Raw genomic sequence first — 21,591 nt, 5'->3', positions numbered from 1 at the left:
CATTGCAGTTTCTCCCCTTCCAAGCCCTAAATATGAGATGGGTCTCACAAGAGCCTTACATGTGTATCCTGGCAGGTGATTTAACTAGTAATCTCCTGCAAAACTATATAACCAGCTTTGCAGTCACTCATATATTGGAGTCAGCGCTGTATATCCAGCAACAAACACAGCCTACGAGCTTCCACTTCTTTTATGGCACATGAGAGATCAAAAAAATCTACACTCCTGATCTTAGATATCTTATTTATTTTTCATCTACCATTTACTGTATAGGGACTCAGAATGATCCTACTGAGTATCTACCTACTAAGGTGGACATTCATCTACTTTGGGGTATCAGTAGTTGATAGGCAAAGTATAATCCTTCAAAACTTGAGTTTGATTTATATACAAAAATTCTTTCCTTACAGAGGATGACTCACAAAATAATTACTGCTTAAGAACCTGAGCATCCTTCCTGAAAGCTTGCTGCAAGGCACCATTAGGCCTCTCAGATTTTGCTGGTGTACATGCCATGGTGCATTATATTCTTGGCTGAACTGAAACAGACATCAAGCGCATAATCACATTCTTGTGACTGAACAAATTACCAAATATCTTTTAATCCACTAAATGGACACAGGTATTTACTCCAAGCTTACAGTAAATATGAGGAAACTTGGCTATGTTATTAGACTTGCCATTAGACAAGAATATACATCTGTGGTCAATATCACTTCCTCCCTTCCAAAGACACACTGAAGAGGATCTACATAACATTCCTGGAACTGCCCAGGAGAGATGCAAAAGACAAATCCACAGTCAACACACTTAAGATTTCAGGTGCAGGCCATGAGCAAAAGGGCATCCAGAATTGAGGCAGATGAGACAAACAGCCCCAATTCTACTTACCTGTGAGGGTTTCACACCTTGTATCCTAAAGGTGTATCCTAACAGATGGGTGTCATAATCTTCCCAAAAAAATCGCAGTTTGGAGAATCATTCAGGAAAGTTTACTTTTTTTCCTAGAGATAGGAGGTAAAAGAGGCCTAATATAGCTTTCCATAGACATGTTCATTGCAAAAATGGACTGCTTTGGATATCCAAACGAGTAATTTTCATTTAGATTCCAATGCAATTGATGCTCTATCTCTGAAGAGGAAAGAGGTATTACTGATATGTCTAAGATCATTATTTAAAGCCCAGGCACCCCAGTCAAGTGTTCTCACAATGAACAATGCATGGTTAGACATGTTTAGATTCCTAAGGGCGATTCATTTGAATACTCCAGGATAAATGTTGTAGTTGTAAAGGCTGAATCTGCAAATTAATCGCTATGATGCCTTTTAAAAATGCTGTATTATACCTGCACTGTTTCAACATCTGCCCAGCTGTGAATTGTTCTGATGTCTCTCAGTATGGGCTGCCATTTTAAAGTGACTCCCTCAGCAGGAAGTCTAGTCTGTGACGCACGTTTTGTGACAAAGGAAATGCTACAGTTATCACCAGATGAATAGATGGAGGAATCAACAGATGGATGATGGAATATTTCACTGTTGGTGTATTCAGATAAACTGTTTACTAAATTTTCTACAGTTTCCTCACTGTTTTCACAGAACAGCTTGTTAAGATCTTAAATTGCAAAGGTAACCAAGAACCATTTTATGTATTTCTGGAATTACCTGCATAACTTCCCTGTCTCTCTAAGTTTTACTTTATAGTTTCAGAACTTCATATTTATCCAGATATCATACAATCTCATAGAAAAAAATACAGACCTATCTTAAGCTGCCTTCTCCATCAGCATCTGGATGTGTAATAAGTACCTGAGATGAGAAGATACATCACGCAATCACAGTATGCAACTGTAATAGGTCTGCAAGAGGACTAGGTGCCTAAGGATGCTTTAAGTGCCTGTATCCAACATGGATGAGTTGCTGTAATTCAAATAACTCTCTTCTTCAATAATTTAATCCTGGGGTTAGACGTTCATTAAGACAAAATTATTAAATTGTAAGATGACCAGACAGAACAAATGACAGAGCTGTGCAATGTAGTGCACCAGAGGGAAGGTACTCTCTGCCTTCACTCACATCACACAACATACTTAAGATGTTTCATGAGTTATGCACTGAGCTCTCCTATTAAAAAAGGGAAAACTAATATGAAAACAACTTAAAATTTTTGGAGGTCAACTTGATACCCACATCTCCTCTTTTCCCTAACACCTATACAAAACAAAAAAAGAACTGTACTGAGCCATACCAAAAGGTTGATCAAGCCCTGTTATCTGCTCAACAGTACCTACAAACATTTGTGTAAAAAGTTCCACATCATAGTGCCTATGGGCAGCCTAGGGTCACAGAGTCATAGCAGGCTTTGCTTGCACAGGAAACCTCTGTACCAGACTGCCGTTGGTCCACTGTGGGATGTTGAAGAAGATGCAAGACCCAATGAAATTGCAGCTGACAACAAGCTGATGACTTCCCTGTTTCCCTGTTGCTGGCAATGCTGGTAATATCTTCTCACCTAAAAGAACTATTCCCTTGCTGAACATGACTGAGCAGAATTTTCAGTAAAACATATGACATTACAGGCTTTCTGTGGCAAGTTCAATCTATCCTTTCCAGCACCTTTCTGTACTTCATTTTTGTATCCCCTCTAGATAATCTTAACAGCTTCCAAACTTTATTCACACATTGTGCTGGTTTGGGCAAATTTGGAAATATATCCTCTGATAGAAGGAAGGTTACAACCAGCCCTCCCCCAGGTTCGGGAAAAAAATGAATTTTCCTCAAAGGAAAGTGAAAGAGATAAAAACTATTTATTTAACAAACACACAGGAAAAGGATAATGATGCTAAATAATAAAACCTCTCGCACTGCTGAGAGAAACCTGGGAAAATTTCAGTCCTTCTGTAGATCTCTCCCGATCCCTGGAGCTGGGATGGGCCCACCTCCAGGGCCAAGGCCTCGGTGGAAAGTCCTCTCAATGTATTCTGATGTTGAAACAGTCCAGCAGAGAGAAAAGGAAAAAAATGAAGTCCCAGGAAAACAAAAGTTCAACTCTCTGTCTCCCTCTGGAGAAAAAGAAAGCTGAAAGCTGGCTGGAAAGCAAGCAAGCAGTGTGCTTCCTCCCGCTCCTCTCCCCGACCGAGCACCGAGAGTAGTCTATGTGTGTATCTGTGTGTCCTTCAAACATGAAAACACACTGCAAACTGCTTTGAAAAACTATGCTCGGTTTTCTTCTCCCCCCTCTCAGGCTCAGTTTAAAGGCATAGAAAAGCACAAAATTAATTTCTGGGCATAGAACAGCAATATGGGATACAACATTATAAAGTCTCCCCAAGACAGACATATTCATCATGATTTTGGTTGCTTCCTATAGATATCACTGGGATGTAGCTTCATTCAGAGTTTCTGAGATTTATTAATTCAGGAGACAAAAGTAGGCTATTCATCTCTCCATGCACTCTTAAATTCAGCATCGCAGCAGACTGAAATTCCCAGCCTCACAGATGAAGGGCTAGACATGAGGATCTCTGAGGGCTTCAGGGGAAAGGTGAAAGAAGACACTGACAGCCTAACTAATGACTTTTCTGATATTTTGTTAGCAGTTTTCAAACCCTATCTTGTGGTGATGATTCTTTTCACTTCAGGTCATCAAGGAGACTCTATTCCACGTGTCCTCTGGGCATCCTTAATGTGATCTTATACAATTCCTCACAGTAGAGCCAAAGCAGCAAACTGAACTGAAACATCCACTCTTATACAACAGTAATCCCACCATTATTCATGAATTTTTAATAGCTTTTTCTCAAATATTTCATTTTGACTGTATAGAGTTTACTAAATATCTGCACTAAAAAATAGGGGCCAAGGCAACACAGCACACCACACCATCTCAAATGAGGGCCACGAGGTTTCCCTGCATGAATACTTTCCCTTGCAGCCTGAGCTGGTTGTGCACCTTAGCCCAGTGTGACCTTGAAGTGTGATCTTGCAGGCAATCATGGCTCTGGCTTCAAGGTGGGCCCTGACTATAGTTTTGGGTTTTTCTGAACATCACTGTCAGACTGTGTAGTGAACAGCCTTGTCATTTTGGTATACATAGACATAAACCAGCTCCCTAGAAAGACTACAGTCTTGGAACATAGAGGGCAAAAGACAAAGGGGCAAAGCACAGTGGCAAAAGAAATTAAAAATAAATCTAAAAAAACCAAAAACACCTGTGTCAAGATAAGTCTGATTAGAAAGACAGTTCAACACTTAACACTCTAAATGGCAGGAAGTCAGTTACATTACCTTCCCAACAGGTTTTTTAAAGTGTTGGGGTGTGTTGGTTATTTTTTACATAATCAAAGAAATTTAGATCACACAGAAGCAATGTTTCTAACTTCTGAGTGGCTGCTCTACAACCAGACATTCTACAGCTGTTACATTATACCAAAATGAGCCCTTGAAAAAAAAAGTTTTCGAAGAAATTGAAACAGAGAGAAGAATACTATTGAGAGTGAGAAGCAACTGATGTTCTTTGGCAATGTTGCAGAATGAAAGAAGATTTATGCAGGATTTTGAAATTATGCATGACCAACTGGACTCAAAAGCAATCACAAAAAGGTGGGGTTTTTTTTAATAAAGCAGTACCTGGAATTCTCCATTTACTCATTAGCTTGGTACTAATACAGAATGAAAAACCTGTCTCTGAAATATGCAGGAGAAATACTGTGCTCCTAAGAAAAGTGAAACTTTTGAAGGACATCATTGTCATCACATGCACCTCTCAAAGAACAGAATTTCTTTCATTTCTCTAAATTTGAGGAATCTTTGACTGACAGTCACTTAACACGTTCACCATGTAATTATGGCATACTGACTGATTCCATTATAAGAGATCAAATAGTGATTGGAATCAAAGATATAAAGCTACTGGAATGACAGCTACAAGACAGAAACCTAAATCAGGATAAGCAATAAGGACATGTCAAAAAGATGTTCGAAGAAAACTGAGATGCATTTACACTGGACAAACAGATTATCACAAGGGGAATTAGAAAATGGGAAGACAATAGTAAGTTAGAAAAATCACAGAACCACAAGAAGCTGTGATGGACAGGAAGTGCATTAACTGTAAAAACATGCACAGATCCAAGCATCCAATATCCATATTTAGATACCACAAACATAACAATTTGCAATAATTTTTAATTTAAACGCATTAAATATCAGCATATCAGTGCTCTGTATTAAAAGTTATAAAAAAAAAAATCAAACTGAAAGGGACTTCTAGAGAAAGCCTTAATCTTCAAAATCTGAATGCAGGGATGACAGAGGGCTGACATCTTGCCCTACACACTGAGCGAACCCTTCTGAATTATAGATTGGCTATTGATATCAAATTGAATATTAGATGGGAAAATGTAGCTGTGAGCTTTTCATTGAAAAAACAAAGTCACTGAAGTCCCCACCAAAATAACTTCAACAGGAAAAATAGCTCTTCCTGAAGAATAAAATCTTGATCTGAAAAGCAAAAGTGAAAATTAACCTGGTTACATTTGTTTTAATTGCTAAGCCCATACATATGCTAAGGATTTACAAGCAGATTAAATTCAAAAGACAAAGAGAGCTCCTGAAGCTGTGATACATAATTAGAAAATTAGGCCATATTTACAGATACTTTATAAAACAGTTTGATTTATATTTATTATTATTAATATTAATACTACTTTGAGTTTACTCAAATCAGGTACTGCATTCAGTTCTGGGCCCCTAACTTCCAAAAGGTCATTGAGGTGCTGGATCATGTCCTGAGAAGGGGGGCAAAGCTTGTGAAGCATGTAGCAAACGTCCTGTGAGGAGTGGCTGAGGGAGCTGGAGTTGTTTAGCCTGGAGAAAAGGAAGCTCAGGAGGGACCTTATTGCTCTCTGCAACCACCTGAAAGGAGGGTGTAGTGAGGAGAGGGCCAGTCTCTTCTACCATGCCTGCAGTGAGAACCAGAGGAAATGGCCTTAAGCTGAGCCAGGGGAGATTCAGATTAGATATTAGTAAAAAATTTTCACTGTTGAGGGTGGTCAGGCATTGGAATAAGTTGCTCAGAGAGGTGGTGGAGCCACCATCCCTTAACATGTTTAAGGGGCATCTGGATCTGGCACTGGGAGGTGTGGTTCAGTGGTTTAGGAGGTAACAGTGTTAGTGCTGGGTGGAGGGTTGGACTGGATGATCTTAAAGACCTCCTCCAACCCTAATGGTTCTATGACTCTATGGATTCTATATAATTCTGTGCATAATCAAACATGAAAATCTTAGAGCATATTTGTAACACAGGTAAGAGGGATAGTGTAACGTGTCATAAATGTACATTAAATCTGTACTTACAGGATGTGAAACTCCAGAATATTTTTCTCTGGTGGTGGTTCACAGCTTAATGAGCAAAAGAAACAAAGTCTAATGCAGACTGCTTAAGCTTCTTTTTCAGGGATGTCTATTTCAATGCTTAACATCACAGGTACCTGTGATTGAACAACTTGATGAAAAAGAATTGAAACAGTTAAGAGATAATGCAAAAGGCTACAGAGGTTGGAAGGATTTAGTTCTGCTGAACCTAAGGGCATTGCCTTTACAGCACAGTACATCACTACTGGAATTGTGTTTAGTGGGAGAGAGCAAATTCTCAGCTTAGCAGAACTGCAGCAGAGAGTAGAACAAATTGTAGCATGAGCAAGAAAAACTGATAAAGACAAAAAAATGCATGGGTATAACAGGGATTCAAAACTATGGAATCCATTATAGAGTGGAGCTCTAGTTCATTTCTACATAGATAAATCATGAACTTTAAAAGACTACAACTATCAGAAAGGTTACTCCTCATTTCTGTGAGGTAAGAATCCTGAAGGTGAGGTTTTGAGGGAAACAAGAAGTAGGTGAAAATCAATTCTTAGCAACGAGCAGATAGACAGGTCGAATTTCCAGACAGCCCCTACCCAATTCTACAGTGACCCCCAAAAAAACAGTAGCAAAGGCTCAAAAGCAGCTGAAACAGGGGTGTCTCACAGGAGTACAGATGGAATTCAGGAAAGATTCGTTGAGCATTTCTAAAACATTTAGTGGAGCTGTAGTAGTGTTTGACAAAAGGAATATGCACTGACATTACTGGTAACTGAACCACATAATCAGGAAGTCAGACACATAAGTAACAAATATCTAGTCCATCTGTGCTAGTTTTAAGGAATGAAGATTACACAATTTACAACCAAAGAGACAGGCAACAGTCTCTGTTCCCTTGCAGTTTTGTTGATTCTTTGAGACACTTATGTCACATTGTTCTTCTCTACATTAGTGCATTTATTGTGTAGTCCTACCAACTACCTTGGAGAACCCATTTCTTTAGGTAAATAAGGTCTTGACTTTTTGAGTCTGATTATTCTCCTCTTTCTACTCCTTAAGAATTACTGCTTCAGCTGTGCTTTGGCTGCTGGTGACTACCAGGACATTACGTAACTGCTCCTGATTCCAGACAGGCAGTCATGCCACTGGATCAATTTTCTTACCCTGCCTGTTGAACAACCAGGCTGCTTTGTCTGGCTTCCCCAGCTTACTTTATTCTTTCTGCTGACTCTTATTGATCCCTGCCAAATTTCCATCAAACTTTGACGTCGGCTGTAAAAAAAGTGCAAATTGTCCAAAGAAATATTAATTTGCATTAATTTTTACCATGAGTCATGCAAATTATGTAAACTACAAGGAGCTTCAAAGCCTCTAGAAATGTGATCATGTATTCCATATCATCATAATATTTGCTTGACCTAGGCCTCAATACATGTGAAACATCTCTAGGAAATGTAAATTTATCCGTAATTCATTTTGCAACATGGACAAATTGAAACAGTATGAGAATATCTTGATTGTGACAACAAGTATGCAAGAGATTCCAACATTCTTCTTCCAAAAACTTCATCTTGAGTACTTTATCACACATTTTATAGGTTCGGAAACTTATAATCTTAAATGTCTAAGTGAAAATTTACAGATCAATTAATAAATGTTAATATTCACCTGGAAATGGTGTATACCAACCTTGCAGAACAGGTCTACAGGTCTATACAACCAGTAATATGTTTCAAGGTGACAGTCAGTATGGAAAGGACAGCTGAACTGAGAACAGCAGTGAAAAAACCATAAACACTTTCATCTGTGTTCATTATATTTGTGTTAGAAGCCATGATATGGTTAAAAATTACTGTAGATCTCTCCTGTCTAAAACATGGGCATAAAGGGTGATACTTCAGAATGCTGTGATGCTGCTAACTACTAAAATGTATGTATTAATTGTTATCACTATTGCTGCATTAGCTGTGATAGGGAAATTCAAAACCACACTTTGAGTGCAGATCCCACAGGCATCCTAGTTGAAGACTAACGTAAATTCAAGCAAGTTATTCTGTTTCTTTTCTCCCTTTCTCCAGCCTGTCAAGGTCCCTCTGGATGGCAGCACAACCCTCCTGCATATCAGCCACACCTCTCAGGTCAGTGCCATCAGCAGACCTGCTGAAGGTACACTCTGCCCCATCAACCAAACCATTAGTGAGGGTGTTGTGTGGGACTGGAACAACTACAGATCCCTGGGGTTCACTGCTGATTACTGGCCCCCAACCAGACTTCGTACCACAGATTGCCATTCCCTAGTCCAAGCTATTCAGCCAGTTTTCAACCCACCTCTGCCTGCTCATCCAGCCCGTGCTCCAACAGCTTCTGTATGAGAATCTTAAAGGAAACAACATTGGAATAATTACTGAAATCTAGGAAACATCTGCTACTCCCCCCTCATTTAGCAAGCCAACCATTTTATTGCACAATATTTTCAAGTTGGTCAAACATGACTTCCCCTTGGTGGGTCCGTGCTGACTGGTCCTGTTTTCTTGTCCTTCATGTGCCTAGAAATGGCTTCCAGAATTGGGTTTTCAATCATCTTCCCAGGGACTGAGGTGAGGCTGATGAGCCACATGTTTCAGAATAATAGTTTTCCTCCCAGGAGCACAGACCTGTTCTTTCAGTGATTATTTTTTGCTATTACTAATATGATCATGTAATTCAAATTTTTATGTTCACATTAATTCATACCAAAGCTTACCTATTTCTAATGTTTTAAAACATTTTTTGTCTCCCGCTGATTGCTGACCCATAACTCATAGATACATAAAGCCTTTTTGTACTGGGGAGCTAGTTAAGATATTTCAGCATGAATACCCTTGTTTGCACCAAAAAAAAAAAAAATCATTCATGGTCCAATAGCCTTATTCACACACACAGAAGCTCTTATCTAAATATTTCTGTGAACAAAAGGACTTTCCATGAATTTTTATCACAAAATTGAGCAAATAAAGGTGGGTTCCTTGCTGAGTCATGGGGAAATTAGACCTTGTAAAAAAAACTCATGATCAAAACTGTTATTATACCTCAGTCAAGCTAGAAACCCTCTAAACGTAACCATTTTCTATGTGCTCTAGACTTGATTTCTATGTATCTATTACCTCAGTACCAGTAGAAATTGTTCTCTTACCTGAAAGAAGCTGGCATTTCTATTTCTAAACCTTGGCATTTCTAAAGCCAGAGAGATTTGTCTGTCAAAAATTACCTGTTAGGTATTAAACCATTTTATTCAGATCTCCGTTCTAGATCAGTAAATTTGTAAACTTTTATTAATTTGAGAAAATTCCCTTGATGTGTCCATCCATTTTGCCATGCAATTCCTGGACCATAAAATTTCTGGGTATATATTTTGAACAGATATTCAAAGATCTATCTTACTTTGCACAGCCCAAGAGATATATAAATCTAAGGGAAAAAAAAGAAATAACAAAACACAAAAAGAACCCAAAACATCACACCTGCCAGGGCAAGCTAGGAAAGATACTAAAGTAAAAATACTTTCTGTCTCCATGAAATGAAACTTTCAAAAGTGAAGTAAGGGAAGATGGGAAGAAGAATCAGAAGAGAGAGTTAATAAGAGTGCAGTTACTCCACCTGATTTGGGGAAGCTGGAAGTTCATGGCTTTATCATGTATTGAATTACCAAATGCAAAAAAATCTCCAGCAAAGATGAATGAGTGAATTTTACTCAGTCGTGATCTGTAAACTAATAGAAGTATTTACTTGAAACAGGTGTAAGGAATTTAAGCTGCTATTGTGAGCAAAGCATGACAATTCCAAGAGTGATTCTCTCACCTACCAAGTAAATACCATGGGCGGCACTGCATTAACTGGCAGGCGAGTCTGAGTCCTGACTCCTCTCCTCATTTCGGGTCCACCTAAGCCTGCTACATACATGACATGGAAATTACTGACACATAGATTTTTCACTAAAACAACAAAATATTTTCCTAGAAAATTATCAGTTTTGTGCTCTGCATAGGAGCCTTGTCTCTGTGTCCCCCCCTTTCTTCACAGACATCACCCAGGAGGGGGTGGACATCTCTGCCACTCCTCTCCAGAAAACAGCTCATATTTATTTCTTAAATCATAGCGTTACACCTCTGTAATTACCTCCCAGTTATGACTGACCCTTAAGACTACATTTCCTGTGATCTTAAACCAATCTCTTTTTATTTCTTTGCAAATCCTTCTGTGATTTTGAGTACTAATAAAAAATGCAGTCTTTGTCCTACTTTTGAGGAGCTTCCCCTGTTCCCAGTGCAATGAAGCCTACACCATTTTTTCTGGGTATCACCTACACTTATCCTGTGTTCCAGTCTTGTGACAGAGACTGGCATACAGCACAGGTCCTTGCACTGTGCAAATGTCTCAATCCTGAAACAGAATGCTGGGCACTGCTGACAAATTTACTGCAGTCTTGGTGCAATACACAGTCCTTAGAACCAGTTTGGCACTGGGGAGCACTCTGCTTCATGCAAGGTTCACAAACCCAAAAACCATTCTCAAAAAGCAGTCAGTTACCTTTGAATGTTCACACTACATAGTTTGTGGGCAAAATTACTTAATTTTGCTTTGCTTTAGGTGAATACAAGTCTCCAAGTTCATAGTGTTCTGGCCCTAATCAGTGTTGAGGAAGACCATTTTAGTAGCAGAGTTCATAGAGATGTAGCTTGGGAACAGCTTCTACCTCTTTGTCTAATGTGGTATCTTTGGTTAACGGTAACAAAATTGATTGGCCTTATAAGGGAGATTAATAGGCCATGAAAGTGAAGAAAGGAAAACTGTACATGTTAGTTAGCTGTCAAATAAAATAGATTGAAGGTTCCTTCTAGAAGGAGAAAAACACTTTAATGGAGTTGTCTATGCTTAAGGGTGGCAAATGATTCAGCAAAATAAAAAAATAAATTAAATAGTACTAATTAAAGACAGACTCTTTTAAGGTTTCTAGCCCATTTTTCTCTGTTTTTTTTTTCATTGCAGAATTGTAAATGGAACTCTACTTGCGACATGCTACTGCAAAATCGCTATGAAACACAGTATTACACTGCATGTTTCTTGAACTGCAGACAAAAATATTCTAATGGTATATCAGCAGTGGTCTGAACTACTGCACCATGCAATACTACCATTGATGCCATGAAGATTTTTGCCTTTTCTTTTATACCCCTGTTACACCTTTTACAACTTCTGTATTCCTAGTGCTTTTTGCCTACATTCTTGGACTTGTTTGTCAAGCTAAGAGACTCAACATTTTAGAAGCTTCGTAATTAGGGATTAGTGTGCCCCAGACCCCAAGGTCCTCTCCAGAACACATTCTGTAAACCAAGATAGAACCATCCAGGGGAAGGTTCCTTGGGGAGGGGGGCTCACTTGAGCCTCTCATTGGGGAATCTTTGATAGATATGCTAATTAGTACAACCTATAATGTTATACCCAATGTTGAGGGGGGACACGGAGACACAGTGACACAGAGATAGACTCGGCGGGGTGCATCTCGATGCACATGACCTGGACGTGTACACCTAAGGATCCTTAAAAATAAATACCAAGGTAAAATCCCTTTTCCACTTCTAACCATGTATGCCTCTTGATTTTAAGACCAGGAAAAGGCATCACCATAATTCCAAATAATACCTCTGAAGTCAGTAAGGATAAAGTAAACTGTGATTAGTTCCACAATGCAACAAGGGGTCCAAGCTTTTCAGAAGGAATGCCAACAAAGTATTTTGATTTTGTCTGTATGATGAAGAGAAAAAACCAACCCAAATCTAAATTAAATATTTTTTCCAGTTTTGTGATGAAGAGATGGCAGCTGTATTACCTTTCTAGAAAGGATTGGAAACCACTGTATTTAATGCTTCCCTACAGCTGTGAGACACTGCAGTCAATGACCCAATAGCTAATTTCTTCCAGACTGTTTCTATACAGAAAGTTATAATAATTCTTTTTCACAAGTTCATTATTGCTAGTGAGAAGGATAAAGGATCTCCATGCTCAATAAATAAAGCATGTATTTTTGTGCCGAAAAATAAGTAAAATGTTTGGTTCAGATAATCAGTTGAACATCATATAGGAAAGCACTTTGCATAGGACCACTTTGGCAGACAGATGGCTCTAGAAAGCTTATCTGCCTGTTGCTGAACAGCCTGTGCTCACCAGTAATCAAGAGCTTAGATCAAACTCTGTGCATGAGCACAATACATCATTCTAATTAGCATTTAATTCTAGGTGGTTGTGTTCATTTTATTGTATTTCTTAACTGCTATTGCACTGCTATGCAGATAGCTTTTATATGTTTTCTTGCTACTTTCCCTCATTACATACTCCTCAGATGAATGTAAATGTGGCAAAGGCCGCAGTTTTTCATACTAATGAACAACACAAACTTGAGAAACATCTGAGTTGTTGCCAAATTAATTTCAAACTCAGTGTTGCTTAATTACATTTTATCACACTGAAAACTCTTTTAACATCACAGAGAATGCCCACTGTATGGTGCCCGAGGAGAGACCACACTTCTATCCCACTTCGTCAAACACAGAGCCACCTATTGGTATCATGACTGCTATGGTTTGGTTGTGTAAGGTTTTCTATATGTACAGGGGTTCTTTCTCTGTTCCCAGCTTCTCAAATGTCTCAGGAAAGGACCTGCAGCAATAACAATTTCTGCATTCCTGTCTGATGCTCTCAACAGCTGTGACAAAAAGCCAGCAATACAACCTACTAACTTTGAATAATGAAGAGCCCATAGCAAGAAAATCTCTTCCCCCACTGCAGTAGCTTCCTTTCAGAGAAGGAGAGCTCTAGACCTGTTACTAGGTTGGAAAATATCATGATCTCTATCTAAATATTATTGATTCATCCCACTTTACATTTTCTAGGTTGATATACTTAGCTTGAAAATGCAAATATTCCTTAATAGCATAACTGAAGTTCTGTCACGATGTCACTAAAGCTAAGGAAAGTTCTGTTTTGATGTTTCTTGTTTCCAAGCACAAGTTCCTGCATTTACTGCAGCTCTGGCTTATCTCTTTCAATAGCAACTAATGGTATCAGTTAACTGGCACTGTTACCTTACGTATTTTTAAAACACTCACTAAAAGCGCTTAAAGCATTTGCTTCATTTTCCCCTTTTCATCTTCATGAGCCTCGTATGGTTATATTACATGCAACTAATATTTGCAGAAAACATGAAAATTCTGACGCTTACCCACTGTAACAAATATATATCCATAATATTTGCTGCTGTAAAATAAGGTAAAAGTAATTAAATTCCCATTTACCAAAACATCTATGCAGCAAAAACATGAACCCACATCCACTTAGACCTTTTTCGAAAGTCAGAAAATCAGTGATTAGAACTGATGTTTAAGCAAAAATTCCACTTCAGAGTGGTATTTGACCTAACCTTTCAGCCAACGAGTTGCCATATGCATAATGATGTGTCTAACCGTGGTGTTTATCAGAATCCTGACCTGTTAAAATTCATACTAGATAGAGGTTTTTGCAATGCAGAAGATAAAGCACCAGTAATGTTGTATCATTTAAACAACGACATATTCCCTTCACGTATAAAGTAAACTTATATAATACAAAGGCAGTTCCTCAAATTTTCAGTATTTGTCATGAACACCAGACTTACTTATGGACTTCAGTAATACGTATCTTCCCTGTTCTCTGAAGTTTCTCTTTTAATGATGAAGTAATTGGTTCAAAATCTTGTTGCTGCAGAAATCTGGAGGGAGGGGGGGAAAGAAATCACAAACAAATTCAAAGGTCATAAAATCCCTAAAACCAGTCCTTTCTTACTTTACAAGGGTCACCATCAGGCCCTGGTGCTCAGGTAAGCAAAGAAACATTTGTGGGAGCACAAACACTTGACCTGTGAGAAACTCTAACAGTAAGAGCTGTGCTGCACCAGATGTGACTAGACTACACTTGCCACCATCATCTCGTTTTACTGCAAATTCAATTTAGTGTCCACTGTATAGAAATGTTGTCCAAGTCATTTACTTTTAGGCAATATTCATTATGAGGACTGTAGCTTTCCAGAATATTTCAGTTTTTCAGGGTCCAGAGGTGCTTCTATTAACATCAATGTCTAAATTCACTTGTATATCAAAGACAGCTGAAGCCATGATTTGTTAACTAGGAGAAAGAAGCCTAAATGTATCTGGGAGGAAAAAAATTACTCCGGGACTTCAGGCTTCATTCATTGTTTCTGGTAGCACTCAGGACTACATAACATGAAAAATTATTCCACATTCATGTAACCCCACCACCAGCACGACATGAATAGATCTACATTTTTTTTTCATTTTTTAATGCAATTTTAACGTTTAAAATCATTAATTAGAATCTAATAAAGTTAGTTAATATACTGTTACTATATGTTACAAAGAGAATATATTTATAAAAAAAATTAGAGTAACTCTCTAAGGAAGAGAGATAACCATTTTGGAGCTTTGGTGAAGGTTTTTGAAGATTTCCTCATTTGGGAGCAATGCAGCTATTCACTTTGTTGTATTCAGTTATTTATTATGGAGTTGCTAAAAATACAGTGCGGCAGGATCTGCTACAATGAAAAATGACATCCCATTTCTCATTATAAAGACAGTGGCTGCTAATCAGTGTGTATAAATACTTCTTGATGCCTGTGGCAAAATGACATTTTAAAGACTATTTCTCTTCTTGTAAATGAAGCCTTTGCATCTCAAATTATAATAAAGGAAAACACCCTAGACACTAAAATGTAAGTCTGTATAGCCTAAGAAAAAGCAAACTGAGGAAAAAAAACAACAAAAATCCTAGAGATATTATTTGGTTTTTGCTAACCCTTTTCAATTACTCTGTGCAGGTCATATCTGCCTTAGTATGGAGCAGGTTAATACACATCTCCAGCTTTGATCAAGTTATTAAAAGCCTGACATTCTGCTGGTATTTGAGATTATGTGTGCCCATTCCTGCCCTCACACCTTTCCTTCTCCAGGCCTAATGTATTGTTGAATAAACAATACAGTTCCCTGCTGTTAAACCACAAAGCATTATTCTGACACTGTAATAAAGCAGGGAGAAGCAAACCACTGCAGAATTACAAAGAACATCAGGTACCTGCTAGTTCAGACTAGAAATTCATTTGCTCTGGTGATGGCTTGCTGTATAACAGAGGCAGCAGTTTATGCAGAAGGGCACAGAGTCGGGGCAGAAACTCTGGGCAGAGCAGCATATGTGCTGCTCAGGAGCAGTGGAGACACTGCAGGGCTCAGACCCCACCCCACTGGAGCTCTTCCCCAGCACATTCAGGGTCTCAACTCGAGTACAGATGCATCTCTTCAGGTCTGGGGCTGTAAGGATGCCTGGGCTCTCTTGCTGAGGCTGGGGTGAATGCACTGACAGAGGGTCTGTCTTGCCAAGTAAACAAGTAGGGACAAGAGATCAGCACATTGCAAGGCATCAGTTGGTCTCCTTGATTTAGATGGGGACCGACTGGTTCTGTGGGTCAACAGCCAGCTGCATGGCTGGTGTTGAAAACATGGATGTTTTTTGTGACCATGGGACTATTCAAGGATTAAGAACTCCTGGAAAGAGACAGGACCCACCTTTCAAAGTGGGAAAAATCATCTTTGTCATCAGGCTGTGCAAGCAAGAGGGAAGAGCTTTAAAGTAGGAACAACGGGACAAAGTCCATAACCAGTAATTAAGTGAGGAAATAGTGGACTAAGTTGGCAAGCAAGGGGTCCAGGGTGGTGTGGACTGGAACATCCACACCATGAAAAAAAAAGAGAAGTTGAAAGGGGTCCACTTAAAGCATAGACACAGAAATAAAGGAGTACCTGCAAGCAAATACAGGATCATGGGGAACACACTTGTACCTTTTCTGGGAAATGAGCATGGCTAGGTGCCTCTGAAGTGCCTGTATAGCAACACATGAAACATGGGGAACAAATGAGGAAATAGAGGTCAGCATGCAGCCATAGGGCTGTGAAGTCATCCTAGAGGTGTGGTAAGAATTCACACAACTGAAGTGCTGCAGTTGATGGAGACATGTCCCAGTTCCGGGAGATTTGAGTACAGGCCAGGATGGCACAAAAGGGGAGTCATTTTATGGGAGTGAATACATGAAGGAATACATGAAGGTCTTCCATCTGATGAATGAAGAGCTGAGACCTTACGGGTCAGGTTAGATGTCAGGCCAAAGTGGCTGGTACAACTGAGTGCATCTGCTGCAGGACACCTGATCAGGAAAATTCAGATGAAACCTTCACATAATTTCACTTTTTCAGGCCATGATACTCATGGGAAACTTGAATAACTCCAGTATCTCCCGGAGAAATAACATAGGAAGGCAGCAGCAGTCCAAGACATATATGTAATGTACCCCAAGGGTCAACACTAGGCAAACACTCTTTAACATCTTCATTAATTAACTCGATAATGAGACAGAATACATTCTCAGCAAGTTTGGACATAACAAAAAACTGAGATAAGCAATTGATAAACCACCAAGTGGTGCTGATATTCAAAGGGATCTGAACAGGCTGAAAGAATGGGCTGACAGGAATCTCATGAAGTACAGCAAACAGAAAAAAATGCCTACACCTGCATAGGAACAACCCACATACCAGTACAGGGTGCAGACTGGTTGGAAAACTGCTTTGCCAAAAAGGATTTGGGGCCCTGTTAGACAAGTTGAAAATCAACCACGGTCCATGTGCCCTTGTGTCACAGAAGGCCAAAAACCTCCTGGACTGTATTAAGAACATTGCCAGAAGTGGGATGGCTGCTCAGCCTAGTGAGATGCATCTGGACTACTGTACCTAGGTCTGGTCTCTCCAACAGAAGACAGGGATATATTGGAATGGGTCCAGCAAAGGGCAACAAAAATGATTAAGGGACTGGAGCATCTGTCATACAAAGAGAGATTGAAAGTGCTGGGACTACTTAAACTGAAGAAGAAATGGCCCAGAGGAGATGTTTTGGGTGTTTATAAATACCTGATTGGGGAAGTAAAGAAAATGGAGCCAAACTTTTCCTCATGGGACCTAATGACTAGACAAGAAGGCACAAACTAAAATAGAGAAAAATCTGTTTAAGCACAAGAAAAAGCTTTATTTTTTTCCCCCACAGGTTGCCCAGAGAGGGTGTGGAGTCCTCCTCCTTGGCAATATCCAAAACCTGATCATATACAGCCCTTAGCAAGGAGCTCTAGGTGTCCCTGCCTTGAGATGGAGTTTTGACCAGATGATCCAGAGGTGCCAACCTCACCTGTTCTGTGATTCTGTGATGTAGTAGCAATGGTGATTATACACTGGCTGCCAGGGTGCACATAGAACTGTGTGGGCAGTACAAGCAAATTTGGTGCCTGAAAAAAAGCCATACCTATATCTGTAAATCGATAGGTATGAATATCTTATATCTGAAAATAAATATAGTGAGAAACTGTGATGTAGATTATAGTGGTAATTTGTTTAAATTATTCTTGGAGCTGGGGAAAAGGGTAAAGGGAAAATGCAGGGAAAGAAAGAGAAATTGTTACAAGTTGTCACTGAACCAGACGCAATCAGCAGTTTGAGTTTATCAGCTGTCATGACAGCAATAAAAATAAAGGATATAATAGGCTATATTTTATCACAAGTATTTTCCCTTATATAAGCATTACCATGTAGAAGAGATACCAACTGCCAAAAAAGATGCTGATTTCCCCCTTTGTCCTCCAGCATGCCTATATTTTATGAATTTTCAGTTGTGTCACCAGTTCCAAGGCTTCCCTTATGTTCCTTTTTACTATGCACAGTTCAAGGAAGATGCCGAAACCTCCGAGAATTTTTTGTGAGTGGATAAATATATATATATCTCTCTATGTAAATGTGCGTGTATGTATATATATATACACAACAAGCATAATCCTAAATCTTACTGGCCAGCAGCTAGGTAAATTTCTATAAGATACAAACATATATTTTCACATTAAAAAAAAAATTAAATCTATAGTTATAGATAACTTATATAATGCAACAAATTTCTGAATGTTTTCATCATCTGTATGATTATCTGATTCTTTACTGAATCCCACTATTTTCTTTGCTGTGGACATACTTAATGTCAGAGTTCCACAGGATAATTGTAATATGTTCAAAAGAATACCTTTTAGCATGGTTCACTATAACAAAAGGTACATCAAAAAACCCTTTTCCTTCTCTTCATCCTTTTGAACCTCTATCATATAGTCATTAGACCAACTGCTCCCTTTCACTTTTTCCACATTTTTATCTTTGTAGTCTTTTGGTCATGCTCTTATGATCTGTCATCATACAGCATTGCATCCTCTTGCTTAACCTCTTTAGAATCGGGACAATCAGAACTGAATGTAGCTTTCAAAACAACTTAATAACATCAAAGTTGTACCCCATTCTTATGAACACTAGCAAGATATGATTGTGAGATCAACTCCTACAATTTGTGTCAATACTTAATGAGCTCTTCACATGGTTTTTATGCAAATATCTAGTGAGCATTAAATCTGGAATTTGTATGACCTGGATCTTCAGGTGTAGACCCTGTTTTAGCATTGCATTACATGTATTCAGCTTGCAGTGTACAAGCACTGCTAATTCAACTTGAAAACTGAAAACCTCGACAGAGTGACACTTGCACTTCCTTTGTTCTCTGTGTCTCCCATCTATGCACATGCAATTGACACCCTAGCAACTGCAGAGCGCCCCTTAAATTCTATATCCAGTTCAAACCTGGAGGAATTCCCCTAAAGCCACTAGATATTTGCCCATGGCCTTCCTCCAAGTTCCCAGCCCTCCTTTTTGTGCCTTGCACATCCTAGGAGCGTGCTGCTTGAACAGAGAAATGCTTGCCAGCTGTCTTTAGAGGGTGCATATGAGCACTTATAAGTTGGCTGAAATTCTGCATGTTGGCTTTATATGTGTGAACTCTACCTCGCCACTAATGGCCAAAGCCACAGCATAGATAAACACACACAAAAAATTAATTCTTTCACACTTCCAGCAATCTAGGAAATCATCACCTAGTAACGTGTTCTCTCAGCAGTGAGTGTATGCTTGATGGAAAGCTATGAACAGTCAATGTTACAGGAACAAGAAACCAATTAAGTAAGGTCCATATGGATTACACTGTGAGCACAGCGGGATGCAGAGCAGACTCTGAGTGCCATATGGAGAGTAGATGGTGAGCCCATCTGGGTGTTTTCTTTACAAAGAGACCCACAATTTTATTATACCCATTCTGAGCTTCAAATTACAGACGTCTTGAAAATGTTTGAATTATTTTTATTTCTACTGTAATTCATTTGTATGTATATGCAACACACATCACTTGGAAGTACATGGGCTTCTGTTATAAAGACCAAACCTCTCTTAGTAAGATTCAACAATTCAAAAATTCAGATTTAAAATTTCCCCAGCAGTCAGTAGCAAGAGACAGCAAAAAGCTCTACTACCATGGGAACAGAACAGGAAGAAAACTATGTAAGAGCACAACTATGTCCCTAATTCTTTTTAAACTCCACAGGGGAATTAATCTGCAATTTTTCTCAACTTTTTACCTTTCTTACTCTATTACTTCTCTAGTTTCATTATTTAAGCTTGCTGACTTATTTAAGGATATTATTTAAGTACGTTGACTTTTACATCCAGCTATGTAGTAAGGAAAGGAAGAAAAGATAACTCAGTCATCAAATGTTCTGCAGTGTGCCCCTTGGGTGTCCCACCCAAGGGAATAATAAAACTCCTTACACAGGAAAAGCCACAAACAGTTTTTATCGGGGACTCTTTGTCAAGGAGTGTAGTGAGAGGACAGGATGAGGGGCAACAGCTTTAAACTGGAAGCAGGTAGATTTAGGTTATAGATGACGAAGAAATTCTTCACTATGCAGACTACGACACCCTGGAACACACCACCCAGAGAAGCTGAGGCTGTCTCATCCTTGGAAATATGCAAGGCCAGGTTGGATGGGGCTTGGAGCATCCTAGTTTAACAGAAAGTGTCCCTGCCCACGGCAGGAGGTTTGGAACCAAATGATCTTTAGGGTCTCTTCCAACCCAAACCACTCTGTAATTCTATGATAACATTTTCCTCAAACAAAAAAGGAGAATCCTGTACCTCTAAAACATGGAATGTACATTTTGTACATAAGTTCACAAAAAATGTCCTCTCTCTTAATGTCCACTGCAGCAGAGTCACACACTTAATTACATGTCTTAAATGAACTTTTAAAATCAGTCTATTAGGCACTCAAGCACTTACCTGATCATACTCTGAGTCTTATTTAGTGCATTTTTTATTACTGAAGCAGGATTTTTCTTCAAAAATAAACAGGTGTGTTACCTCAGCCACTTCTAACATAGGGGCTAAAACCCATCAACTTTCTATTTCAGCCCAGAATGTATACAACCTATTTTAAAACATTCAGTGCTTCTAGCTTTATCCTCTTTTCACATGCTCTACCCAGCATCAAAGGGAACAGAGACACTGAAACAACCTGGAAATTATTATACTCATTTACTCCTATGGTTAACCACATAAACCTGTTTCTGTATCTGCCTGGCCCACCTTCAAGGAATTAGACAGTGATTGCTCAGAGACGTGAAGACATGCCAACAAGAATAAAATGATTTTTGTGGAGTTTTCCAACCAAAAATATTTGTGTCTGTGATACATACAGTGTGCTGAATTGAACACATATATCTTCATTCAGAATACGCTGGGATCTTCCTTCATTTTCCAGCCTAAAACTGTTTTTCTGCTTATGGACTGAACTATATGCAAAACAATTCACTGATTTAAAAATAAAAATATCATCAAATGTAACTGTAATATCCAGCTACAAACCTTATTCTGATTTTTAGATGACCAGACCATTTTTTGCCAGCCCAAGGGCAACAAGAACTTTCTGTCTTGCACTTGTCATTTCAATGTGCTTGATAAATTGGACTGGACAGTAACAAGAAGCTGGAGCCTTTGGAATTTCGCTCTATGATAACTTCTAATACAGTAGGAGAGTCAAATAGCTGACATTTTTGCAGACATATATCATAAGAAAAAATAGATCTATTTTCAACACGACAGCGACTGCGTCAGTGTTGCTTCACATAAACACAACTGCAAGAACAGTGATATGACTGTAACCTTGAGGCATTGTAAGTTTTGTTCCACA

Source organism: Corvus hawaiiensis, chromosome 5, assembly GCF_020740725.1.
Source record: "Corvus hawaiiensis isolate bCorHaw1 chromosome 5, bCorHaw1.pri.cur, whole genome shotgun sequence".
NCBI lineage: Eukaryota > Metazoa > Chordata > Aves > Passeriformes > Corvidae > Corvus > Corvus hawaiiensis.
Note: the sequence above shows the minus strand (reverse complement) of the source record.